General features: G+C 38.4%; 1 pseudogene; it reads left to right on the top strand.

The window, feature by feature from the left end:
- Positions 1-1,683: 1,683 nt before the first annotated feature.
- LOC123793438 (U2 spliceosomal RNA) lies at positions 1,684-1,811 on the top strand (annotated as a pseudogene).
- Positions 1,812-13,627: the final 11,816 nt, after the last annotated feature.

Raw genomic sequence — 13,627 nt, 5'->3', positions numbered from 1 at the left:
CATTTTTTTTTCCATCTTTGGTAAAGTATTTCTTCTTTTTAGGTTATTCTATCTCCTTCCTTTTGTAGTTATTGAAAAAGGAGTCAACATATGCTGTGTCTACTTTCTTATAATCTAGTGCCTTCTTAGCCAATGGTCTTCCTTCAGCCACAATACTTAACACTGCTACAAACCTCCTATGTTCTTCTCTGACATTTACCAAGCTGATTCTCCTGCGATCTTTTTTCCCCCCTTTCCCCACCCCACAAGGTTCGGCGTTCAGTCTGCCCGTTACCGTACTGAGCCTCTCCGCTTCAAACCCACCCTTCCACGTTCTGCGCTGTGACGCTTCAGCTTGAGCTCGGACTCAAATTGGTATTTTGGCTTTGCCTGCGGCTGCTTATTAAGTCTGCCAACAGGGGGCGTTGGAGGGAGCTTGCGACGCCAGAGAAGGGAGAAGCGGCTTGTTCCTACCTGATTGATTCCTGTTCCGACCGCAGGAATTAGTTCCAATAGCAGCCGTTGATTTCAGTTTGTAGCTATTCCCACACTTGCAAAACCAGTCTTAGGACTCCTCTCAGACACAGCACCAGACAAGCAGCCCTGCTCAGAGGTCTGGGCCGGCCCCACGAAGTCCCACCTTCAAACTTCATGTTTTCTTCCCTCTGTTCCCCTAGACCTATCTGGCGCGCCGGGGCAGAGCGGCGTCTTGCAGTTGCTACCTCCATAACGGGCCCTTGTGCTCTTACTTGCCTTTTCAATGACCTAATCATAGAGCCAGTAATCCGTAGAATAGACAGTATTATAGCCATTGTCATCTTGTTTATGCCACAGGATAGTAATGTAACTTGCTTTCATCTTAGAACGCTGAGTTTACTTTTCCCGTAACTGACACGAAGGATATATAAAATCTTGATGTTCACTGAAATTGATACTAATCACAGGAAACGGTTGGGCCTGTAAGGCTTAACTCACAGCCAAGTTCACCCTTTCATTGAGTCTCCAGATCAGGCCTCCATGACTTGTTCTGGGATGAGGGTGGCGATAGTGTGGGCAGAGGGTGGACCTAAAACTGGAAGTTTGAAACACTGAATGAGGGGGGTGGGCTTTTTTTTTTTTTTTTTTGGTGACTTACATATAAACCTTGATGGAATGAGCACATTTAGGCTAAACTAAAGACATCCGTAATACATGCCTCATGATGCATCAGGCATTACATGCTAATAAAACTGAAAATTCACTCATTCAGGCTTATTTATTGTACTATCCCCAAGACACCCAGGAATCATGACTATTCAAAGAAAGTTTACAGATGTGGTAACATCATAGGAGAGCTTGCTGTAGGTTGACTTGTGAGGCCACTGTGAAGGGAATCAAGACTGAAAGGCCCTGAAACGCATACCCCCAAAATAACTCAAACATATACCTATCATTTTGCATCTGTAGGCCTATGTAACTGGGAATGTAGGCCTTTATAGGGAAAGGGATCTTTGGGCCTAGAAACAGGAAAGCTGGAAATATGGGATATCTGTCACCAAAAATAACAGAGCAGAACAGGTGTCCTGAGAGTTTCTAGGCCTTCCCATATCAGGAAATTGTGAGGAGACAATATGCATTAAAACGTTAGAAGGGTGGGGGCAGGGCTTATATGAGAACTCTCTGCACTTTCCTTTCCTGAAATAGTTCTAAAAAAAAATAATGTCCATCGCTTCTCTGCCTTTTGGCTAAGATCAAGTGTAGTAAAAAAAAAAATAATGTCCTTTTAAAAAAATGTTGTAAGTTTTCTTGAACATTGTGATTTTTTCGTCTGATCGTTTTTATCAAGACTCTGTCCCACAGTGAGTAACAGTAAAATTCTTAAATGAAAAGTATCTCCTATGCTTGTTTTTAGGGAGGTAGGAGCTAGCGAGATAATATCCTCCTCATTATAGAGTCAGCGAACACCAGAGAAGATACTAATGATATCAAAGAGAATGGTTGATAAGGCTGAAGCCATTGGGCGTGTATAGCAGGGAAGAAATAAACACAAGGAAAATCAGCCTAGCATCAAGAACTGACCTTGAGAAATTAACGGTCTGGAACCCCTGTGGTTTTCAATTATGCTGAAGTATAAACTTGGAAGAAAGCAAGAGAAATGCAAGGAAGAAATGACCACCACTTCTTGTTTTCCTACAGTCTAATTGCATTATTATCCTCCCAACATTACAATCAAGGTCTAAGTCAAGGTAGTCAAAGACCCCTTCAAAAAGCTGTCTTTGTAATAAATAAAAATACTCTAAGTGTATCTTAGTTATGATATAATGATAAATATTATTCAAATAAATGGTTCTAGAAAAATCTATAGGAACGTTAGTGTAAAAGCATTCTACTCAACTGGAAATTAAATACAAGCTTAAACTTTACTCTGAATTTTCAGAGATTTTTTAAACTAATTTTCATGTTATATTGATCTGTGAAGAAATTAAAAATCTTAGTAATTTCACAGATTACTTAAAATATTTGATTTTTTAAAAAAATATAAAGAATCCTGTTTCGATGAACCATATGCTCTGTGTAGTTTTTTACTGGCAAATCCAGAAGTTTTTCCATCAAAGGCTTTCTACTGACAAATGCAATCCAATCTACTCTTAATTTATTGTGTTTTGGCTGGACTTTGGGGTTATCATTTTCTTACTTATACATCATGCACACCTATCATAGTTCATCCTACCCTCTGCTTCATATGTTTACCATTTAATGAAGTTTCCTGGAGAATTGACTTGCTCTATCTGGCTGTTACTTATGCCCATTTATGAATAATTCCTTAAAGTATTTTCTCACATTTAGTGTTTCTTTTGCACTGCTTTGTTATATTATCCCAGTGCCTTACTGGGTATTTACCCCAAAGATACAGACGTAGTGAAGAGAAAGGCCATATGCACCCCAATGTTTATAGCAGCATTGTCCACAATAGCTAAACAGTGGAAGGAGCCGAGATGCCCTTCAACAAAGGAATGGATAAAGAAGATGTGGTCCATATTTACAATGGAATATTACACAGCCATCAGAAAGATTACCCAACATTTGCAGTAACATGGACGGGAGTGGAGGAGATTATGCTAAGTGAAATAAGTCAAGCAGAGAAAGACAATTATCATATGGTTTCACTCATTTGTGGAACATAAGGAATAGCAGGGAGATCGGTAGGAGAAGGAAGGGAAGAATGAAGGGGGTGGTAAACAGAAGGGGAATGAACCACGAAAGACTATGGACTCTGGGAAACAAACTGAGGGTTTCAGAGGGGAGGGGGGTGAGGGGATGGGCTAGCCTAGTGGTGGGTATTAAGGAGGGCACATATTGCATGGAGCACTGGGTGTTATATGCAAACAATGAATCATGGAACACTACATCAAAAACTAATGATGTACTGTATGGTGACTAACATAACATAATAAAAAATTTAAGAAAAAAAAATTATCCCAGTGCCTTTATTGCAGAAACTCAAAGAAGAAATGCTTATCTATATTTTGTTCCATTGATGTTTAAAAAAGAATAAAGACAAATTCTATAGCTATTGCCACAAGTTTAATACAATATAATCATATAAATAGCTTAATTATACATTTATTAATTAATTACTTTGAAGCCAACAAAACACTATTTTTATGTAAATATATAAATATACTATATATTTATTTGACATACTTAATGATCTAGAGTGATTTCTATGCATCTCAGTATCAACTGTGGCTTAATATGAAGCTTTGCTAGTGAGGAGGCCTTGATTATCCTGTGGCAGGTTTTATAATCCTCCCTAACAAATCCATAGGCATCTCAGAATTAGATCTATGCTAATTCCAAAGAACAAGAAGATACAGGGTTACTCATTTTAAAAAGCATTTATGGAGAGCTATCAATGTGTTTGACCCTATTAGATGGCCCAATAAATAGAGAAATCATTTTACAGGATATTTTTCAAGTACCTAACTGTGTACCTTGCACAAAGTGGTAGGTGCTGGGGATAAAGGTGAGTAAAACATGACCCCTACACACAAACAACTCACTAGTTAACTGGGGAGCTAGGTAGAAATGCAAATTACGATATACTATACGACATGTGCTACAGTAGAGGTTTACTATATTATGGTATCTCAGAAGAAAATAATTTTGCTGGTGATGAAAGGGGTGCTTATGGGATACTGCCAAGAGAAAAACTGAGCGGGAATTTTGTATACAGAAAGAGATGGGAAGGAAGGGGGAGTGAAGAGAAAGAGAGCGAGTAGAAGGGAGGTAGAAGGTAAGAAGGTAGACGAGGAGGGAAGCAGAGAGCAAGAAAGAGAAAAAGAGAAGGAGGAAGGCTGAAGGATACTGCTGGCCGAGAGAAATCCTAACACGGACATGGAGACACAAATGGGCATGAACATTTAAGGACTCGCCGAGAGGTGCAGCCGGAGACTGAAGGCTGGAGCAGTGAGCGGTGTCCCGGGCGCTAGAAGCTAGTCGGAAGAGTTGACTGGGATCAGATTAAAAGGTCCTTGGTGCCACGATAGACTTTGGACTTTATCTTAAAGCAACAAAGCGCTAACAAACATTTTTAAACAAATAAATTCGAAACTGGGGGATGGATTTCTTGTGGTTATTGTGTTTTGTTCCTGTTTTGTTAGGTTTGGGATGTGGCTGTTTACATGCGTGTGTTAGAAAGTTACTTTGGGAGTAAGCTAGTACGGGAGGTAGAGTATGTTCTCTAACCTCTGCTACTAGTAGCAACGAATCAGATATTGAAAAATAACTACCCGGAGCAGAAAGGATTTAAACTACATCAGTGACAATAGAAATGGAAGATAATCATCAACTATTGCCTCCAGAGGTGATGTAGTTGGTGGCAGACTCTGGAACAAGGAGCTTAAATTGGATTCCTTGATTTCCGGTCACTGATGGCATAAACTTTTGCAAGCTCCTTAAGTTCTCTGTGACTCGGTTTCTCTCTCTTTCTTTCTTTCTTTCTTTCTTTCTTTCTTTCTTTCTTTCTTTCTTTCTTTTTTAAGATTTTATTTATTTATTTATTTGACAGAGAGAGGCAGCAAGAGAGGGAACACAAGCAGGGGGAGTGGGGGAGGGAGAAGCAGGCTTCCCGCTGAGCAGGGAGCCCGATTTGGGGCTCGATCCCAGAACGCTGGGTTCATGACCTGAGCCGAAGGCAGACTCTTAACGACTGAGCCACCCAGGCGCCCCAATTTTGAAAGCTTACAAGTGAGTTCAGTATTATTGTATTGCACTTTGGTTTATAAAGAACTTCTTTAAGGGTTCAAACATTTCTAAACTTTGATGAGTGGCAGAGAGAGAAAGCACCTTCTTCTACATTGAATCTGAATTATTTTTTATTTCAACGTCAAGCTTGCAACATATATATGTATATATAGTTCAATTACTCTAACTGCAAGTATGTACAAAATATTTCTAAAATTCGACAACTCTAGCTTCTATTTCAGTTATTAGATCATCATCGCCCTTTTAAGATGCATTTACGAATTTCGTAGGTACCACAACCAATACAAGAAGCACATTTATTCAATGTATATGTCTTAATTTAGTGGAACATTATTTTTACCATGTTTTTACAAGGTTCTCCATCACAATTTGAATTTGTTTTATTACTGTGTAAAGCAAATAATTTTATCTCCATGCCGAACTTTTAAAATAAATTTGTAAATTTGTAATGGCTTTCACAATAGTGTCAGGTGTTTTATCTCGGCAAAATGAACTCTATATAGTTTTACTTTTCCCCCCCCAGGATTTGTATTTTTAACTGGCTGGTGTTCTATTTGTAACATCTGATATAAGATTCTCATCATTTAACCATCTGTGAAGTTATTCAGTTAAAATAAATAATAGGTCTTGTTTCACTTTTCGTATGGCCATAAGAAAACTTAAAATCTAAAATGAAGTCCTTTGATCCAAATGGAAAGTCGTGCTTCACAGAGTGACATGTAGATAACTTTCTGCAGCTGCATCTGAGTTAAATCATGATCTCCAGGCACAGTCATCTTAAAATAACAATAACTTTTGAAGTGGGTATTTTTTGGTTTTCAGGGAGGCAGCCTTTATGGCCCTCTTGTTGGATGGGGAATTTTAACATTTTAGCAAGTTACACCTTCATCATTAGCTTTCTTGAGAAACAGAAACTCGGTACCTAGTTTTTCATTAAACAGTCTGGGGTTTTAGCTCATTACTGCCAAAACAGTTGATTGTGATTTTTTTTTTAAAAAAGCATGGATAACAAAATAAACAAAATTTTGAAGATTTATACCATAAAATACCGACAAAACTGTGGGAGCAAGAGTATTCAATCATTACAATCCTTTTACATTATGGTTACCAGCTTCCAGTTCCTGCACGTATCTCAGAGACACCTAAATTGTAATTACCACATTCCCTAAGGTTCCTGCTGGTTAGCAGCCTGGAAGTTCGTTACATCTTGAAACCTGGGCATGGGCCATGGCAAAATTGGCTGGGACACCAAATAGACTGCAGGGGCAACGGTGTTGAATATTCTTCCTCCACCCCCGAAGACTAGAAGGACGTAGAGGTTCCGAGCCACTTGAGTCCAAGTGTAAGTCATTTTATCAGTTAAGACTCTGCATATATCGTCCTGAATAGTGATTCTTATTTTGCATTTTCAAAGATTCTGGAATGGAAAGGTAAGGTTATCTCTCATTGTTTTTACGTGTGTTAAGGTGAGAATTCTTTTTCCTGCATACTACTCTCACACTTCTACATGAAACTGTAGTACAAGATAAAGGCCCATCATGTTGATCCTCACTTATTTTTTTTTTTTTAAAGATTTTATTTATTTATTTGACAGAGATAGAGACAGCCAGCGAGAGAGGGAACACAAGCAGGGGGAGTGGGAGAGGAAGAAGCAGGCTCATAGCGGAAGAGCCTGATGTGGGGCTCGATCCCATAACGTCAGGATCACGCCCTGAGCCGAAGGCAGACGCTTAACCGCTGTGCCACCCAGGCGCCCCTGATCCTCACTTATTTTAATACAATACTTAATACTACTTGTTTACATCAGGAAAAAAAATTTAAACTGGATGATACACTGAGGAATAGGCATAAATGGGGATTGCCTCAGGCAAACGGGGACATATGGAAACCAGTTTAAATTCATGGTGAAAATAAATTCAATTAAAAGCCACGGGTACGGGACGCCTGGGTGGCACAGCGGTTAAGCGTCTGCCTTCGGCTCAGGGCATGATCCCGGCGTTATGGGATCGAGCCCCACGTCAGGCTCCTCCGCTATGAACCTGCTTCTTCCTCTCCCACTCCCCCTGCTTGTGTTCCCTCTCTGGCTGGCTGTCTCTATCTCTGTCAAATAAATAAATAAATAAATAAAATCTTTAAAAAAAAAAAGCCACGGGTACTTGTTGAGGACCTACTAATCCCAAGAAACTTTGTTATGAGCTGAAAGGAAATACAAATAGGAATTAAGCCATTCTTTCCTCTTACCTTTAGAAAGGACATATATACAAAGGATTTACATTCAGAATAGAATGGTATGACATTTCTGGAAAATTACGGAAGTGAGACTCCTACACTGAAAAAAATAGCTGGTGGTCTTTATTTCCAATGATAAAACTTGAGATTTTAAGTAAAAATTAGAATTGGAAAAAGTTGTATTCACTACTGTGAGCTTGGCAGTTTGCCAATATTTAAGGGCTTTTCTGATGAGCTTGACAGTAATCCTGAAGTAGCTCAACATTTCAAGGACCTGCATAACTCAGCAAATCATTACTCGCAAAATGACAAATGTGTGAGTGATGTTACAAAATCATGCATGGCCATTCAAATTGCAAAACAGCCCAATGGATTTTCATATAACAATTTGAGCATTTTATTGATATGGTTTCCAATTCCACATTACAACTAACCTTTAATACACAACACCTTGCTAAGTTTTGGTTTAATATACACAAAAATAAAGACTATTTAGAGTTTTCTGAAAAGACTATCACAACATGCCCTTCTTTTTCCAACTACATATCTGTGTAAGGCTGAATTTTCTTCCTGTGCTTTAACCAAAATAGCTAATCACAACAGACTGAGCACAAAAGAGGTTATGATAATCTAGCTATCTTCTCTTAAATCAGGCATTAAAGAGATATGCAAAAATGTGAGACAGTGCCACTTTTCTGACAAATTGTTCTATTTTAGAATATTTCTCATTAAAATGTTATTTACATTGACATGTATTATTTCTATGTTTAAAGGAATTAATAAATAAAGATTGCCTTAAATAATACAGTTGGATTCAATTTCATAACACTGGGGCTTTTGAGAAAACAGGGTGATGAGAAAACAGTAATGGATTGGGAAAGTTTTTCAGAAAAGACCTGGTATTCTAGTTAGACTCTGAGAAGTGGCTTGGATTTTAATAGGAAGTGTTTTTAAAAGAATGAAAGGTCACAAATAAAGGCATAGAAATAGAAAAGCACCTGAGAGTCTCAGGTAATAATGAGTGATGAGTTCAGTTTGTTAAAATATAAGGAAGACACCATGCCTTCCTTCTTCTCTTCCTACCTCTCTCACCATTGCTTTTGTCTCTTTTTTGTCCTTTCTTTCTTCTCATTCCATAAATATTGATGCTTCCAATGGTCTTGTCCTTGGATCTCTCTTCTCACTCTATCTAACCGTCCCTCACCAATCACATCCATCCTCAAGATTGGAACTTCACTTCTTGGCTTCAAATCCCAGATATTCATCTCACCTTTCCTCCCAAGCTCCAGAGCTATATGTTCTGGACATCTTACAGGCAACAGAACTCATGTAGAACAAATGTCTTCTTTGAAACCACTGTCTCTCCTACATCCCCTTTCTTGGCATGTCCCATTCAGGAGTAGCTCAGGTCAAAACACAGAACCTCCCTAGTCTCCACTCTCACCTTCCTCCCCCATATTCATTCAATTCCATCCCACTGTTTCACCTTTTCCTTTTTATACTATTGCACAATTTTCCTTCCCCCTTTTTATATTAAGATATAATTGACATAACATTATATTAATTCAGGTGTACAACATAGTGATTTGATATTTGCATATATTGTAAAATGACCACCACAATAAATCTAGTTAACATCTACCACCACACATAATGACAATTTTTTTTTTTTTTACTGATGAGAACTTTTCAGATCTATTCTCTTAGCAACTTTCAAATACAGCATTGTTAACTGTAGTCACCACGCCATACATTACACCCGTGACTTATTTATTTTATAACTAGAAGTTTGTACCTTCTGACTATTTTCTTAGTTCTTTCTGCTACTAGTCTTATAATCTTTCATTCCGTCCGCCATATTGCTGCCAAAGTCAACTGTACAAAAGCAACACATATAATCATGTTGTTTCCCTGTTTTGAAACCCTTTTGTGGCCCCCTCCAGGAACTCTTAGCACCTTAGTGGAACATAAAATTCCAACCAGTATCTGGCTCTTGATTGCTTTCCCATCCTTAATGCTCGGCAAGGACCCTCCTCAACTCAGAACATATACCTTGCTTCTGCCATATCAAAGAGTTTGCAGTTCTCCAAATGTCTCCAGGTTGTTTTACTTTGCCAAGGACTTGTCCAGGTATTTTCTCTTCTGGGAATGCCCTTCCCTACTCCATCAACAAAGACTACCAATTCACCTTTTATGATTGTTCTCATGATTTCTTTGAAGAATCGCTCTCTTTACATTGGGTTAAATAATATTATGTCATTCTCTCTTTTAATAATAACATTTTAAAAGTGATTGTTAGAATTTAAAATGGTTTTGACATTATTCTTAATTGGTTTTCCCTCTCCACAGCAAAAAATACTACTGTGTGAAGCACTTTGCATAAGCTCATGTTGTTTTAAATAAGAAGCAAAGAAAATTTCAATATTTAGTGGAAAGAAGCCAAGGAGGCTTTTTCTTCTAACATTCCAACATATAAGCTGGCAAACAAAGGACGAAGATTTATAAAACACACGTCCAATATCCAAATGTATATTGTGTCCCTTAAAAACTTGTTTCACAAATGAATTTATACTGCTGGAATTCCTTGAATATTCAAATTTAATTTTGGATAGATTTGACATTCTTTTATATCTCAGAAGATATTTTGTTTTGAGAGGGGTTTTTTTTTTTCCTCGAGCAGAGCTGAATTTCTTGTCTTTCATATTAACATAGCTATTCACTCACAGTTCACTTTAAAAAGGGTTAAAATTCGTAAGCGGCAACATCATAGCTGTATTTGCCATCCCCTGAATTCAAGTGATATCAGAGGTACAGACAAGCTTGCCAGAGACTTGCTTCATCATTGGGCTCAAGTCTCCCAAATCAGCGAGCCCTTGTAGCTTTCTGTGAAAAATACAAAAACTTGGAAGGGTGTTTTATGAAGTCAACTTGAAAAAAAATGAAACATGCTTAGTTTTATACAGTATCTTCGGTTAAATGGTTCATCTACATCTAACACTGTATGAACTCCTAATTATCTGAACCTTTGAACTTCATTAAGACATTTCCAATTTTATCACTAAAAATAATCTAATCGGAAGAATTTTGTCAAAGGAAACTGTTAATAAGTGATACCAGCAAGGATGTTGTTCTCATATCCTCATTGTGCTTTGCTTTTTTGGTCTTAAAGGCAGAATGCTGGCACAATACTCTTAATAAGATGCCTAGAGAATCTGTCAATTTAAAAATTGCCAAAACACAGAGCTAGAAAGAACTTGTTTAAGATTTTAAAAAACCAAATTCAACTGAGTAAATGTTAAAGATCTTATTGGCTTTATTCGGTGACTCATCAGTCAGGCAGCACTGAATCTAGCAGATAGAAAGGAGCTCCAAAGAGCTGAACAAAATGAAAGACTTTTAAAGTCAGAAAAGAGCAAAAACAAGGAAGTTATCCTAGGCCAAAAGTGGATTGGTTATTGCAAGATTATTTTCCTTTAGGGGATGGTAGGGATCTATCAGGCAGATCACCTAACTAATGTGATCAGGTAACATCTGGCTGACTGGTTGAAGATTCTGTTTTCGGGAACCCTAAAACTAAATTCTGTTTGGTGACATAGAGGTTAGCATGAGCGACTCGACTCCATTTTGAGCCTGCTGTTTTGTTTTTAATGAGATAAATTTGGATGGAAATTATATATATATAAAATTTACTGAGGAGATGCAGAATGTACACAGCTTTTATACTTAACTATGTCAAGAAGACATTACCCCAGTTATAGAAATGACAGGTCTCACATTTATTTACCAGGATAGCCTTCAGGGTCTACCCCATCCATTTGAAGAGCAGAAATAATCATCATAGCGGCAGGGGAAGCATCATGTATTTGCTACTCAGGTGATCCACTGGCATGAGATTTTTCATAGGTTTATAATGCTGGTGATGCTTCTCAGTGTCTTACCAAGTTCCCTCGGCATGAAAGCAGGGTGGTGGTTTTTTTAAAGAGGGAGGCAAGAAATAAGTAATGGAGTCAAGACAGCTAGAAATTAGAAAAGAATAAAAGAGATGTGAAAAACACCTGAGAAATTAGCCAGCATTTGTGGAAAGAATATACGATTATAGAAGTTAGGGTCCCAGGGCGCCTGGGTGGCACAGCGGTTAAGCGTCTGCCTTCGGCTCAGGGTGTGATCCCGGAGTTATGGGATCGAGCCCCACATCAGGCTCTTCCACTACGAGACTGCTTCTTCCTCTCCCACTCCCCCTGCTTGTGTTCCCTCTCTCACTGGCTGTCTCTATCTCTGTCGAATAAATAAATAAAATTAAAAAAAAAAAAAAAAAGAAGTTAGGGTCCCTAATGTTGAGAACGAGAATAATCAAGATTTAATGAAGCAAAAGTTTTATGACAGAGTGATGAGATCTCTGACAAATCAGATTTTTCCCCGTTTATTTTTATGTTTAAAAGATTCTGTTTCATTGAAGCTGTGTGGTCAGTCTAGTAGGGTAACACATTTGGAAACTATGATAGGGATGGGAAAACAATAGCAATGGTAATACAGGAGTTCCCCCTTATCCACAGAGGACACATTCCAAGACCCCCAGTGGATGCCTGAAACCGCAGACAGTACTGAACTCTATAGAAACTACAGGTTTTTTTCCTACACATACCTATCTACGATAAAGTCTAATTTATAAATTAAGCAGAGCAAGAGATTAACAACAATAAATCATAATCAAAAGAACAATTATAACAATATACTGTAATAAAAGTTGTGTGAATGTGGTTTCTCTCTCTGTCTCACAATATCTTATTGAACTGTGCTCACCCCTCTTCCTATGATGTGAAATGATAAAATGCTTATGTGATGAGATGAAGTGAACGACACAGACGTCGTGATGTCATGTTGGCTGCTACTGTCTGACCATATGTCAGCAGGAGGGTCATCTGCTTTGGGACTGTGGTTGACTGTGGTGACTGCAGGTAACTGAAACCGTGGAAAGCTAAACGTACATAAGGGGGGACGACTGTACTTTTCAACAGGGCAGAAAGCTCTTAGCTTCAGAAATGAAAGGGAGAAGGCTGTCCCATCTCTCTGAGAGAGTAGATGCAAGACCACCCTGAAGAGATTTTAGTTTTCTACCTTCTGCTCCCCATTTAGAGACACGTCGTGCCTGCTTTATGTAAAGATGATATCTTAAAGCTGAAATTTGGGAGCAGAAGAATTGGCTTTTATAGTTAAAGCATCATGCCACAAAAGCGGATTTACACCTTCTTTTGGATGGCTTGGAAACTGTCGATGCAAGCCACGGAAAGAAGGCATAGCGCCTAGAAAGACGGAGGCTAAGAGCCAAATTCCAGGAAATCAAGGACTGTGTACAGTGTTGGGTTAAAGTGAGCCATAAATGGAAGACTTTCCACTCCCTCCCTCCCCCCCCTCCTCTCTGATTTGTGTGTGGAGGTGGGGATGGGGAGCATGTGTCTGCATGCACACATACATCTTAATATACATATATTTTAGGAGCTGATTCCTTTTTTAAAAAGTTTGCTTCAAAGTATCCTCTTGAAATGTAGTTATAATTCAGTTTGCTTAACTCTTAAAATAGGCTTTGTAATGAAAGTATAGCAAATGTGGAGAGAGTTTGCAATCATGGAAAAGGCACTGGAGTGCAGGTCAAAAGATCTGGGTGCTAGTCCCAGCTTCAGCTTTTCAAAATCCATGTGACTATTAGCTTGACTATCTGAAACTCGGGTTTCACATCTGGGGAATGAAAGGATTGGACTCGAATGATCTCTAAGGCTTCTTCCAGCTCTGACATTTGATTATTCTGTGAAGTCTGGGTTAAGCAGAGAGGCTTCTTTGGTATAGCATGCTAACTGCTCTGAGAGGGATACCCGAAGAGTAAGAGCAGGAAGGGACAAAACCAACTTCTGAAATATTGAAATTACCTCCTCAACAAATGAGTAGCTTGCTTTGTAACGAAGCAGGAACAAAAAAGATCACATTAATAGCTACAGATAATATTTTTCATAAGTGAACAGGGCTAAAAATAGCAAAACCAAAGAACACACACCTAAGGTCACCAAAAGACAAATACCAACATGTATGCCATGCTGCCCTTATTAAATCTTTCAGGTGAAATAGATAATGCAAATAAACTTTAGATATCAAATAATGCAATTGTAACATACTAATAAAC

Source organism: Ursus americanus, chromosome 13, assembly GCF_024610735.1.
Source record: "Ursus americanus isolate L20-20 chromosome 13, mUrsAme1.1.p, whole genome shotgun sequence".
Lineage (NCBI taxonomy): Eukaryota > Metazoa > Chordata > Mammalia > Carnivora > Ursidae > Ursus > Ursus americanus.
The sequence above is the reverse complement of the archived record's forward strand: the minus strand, read 5'-3'. Positions and strand labels throughout refer to the sequence as shown.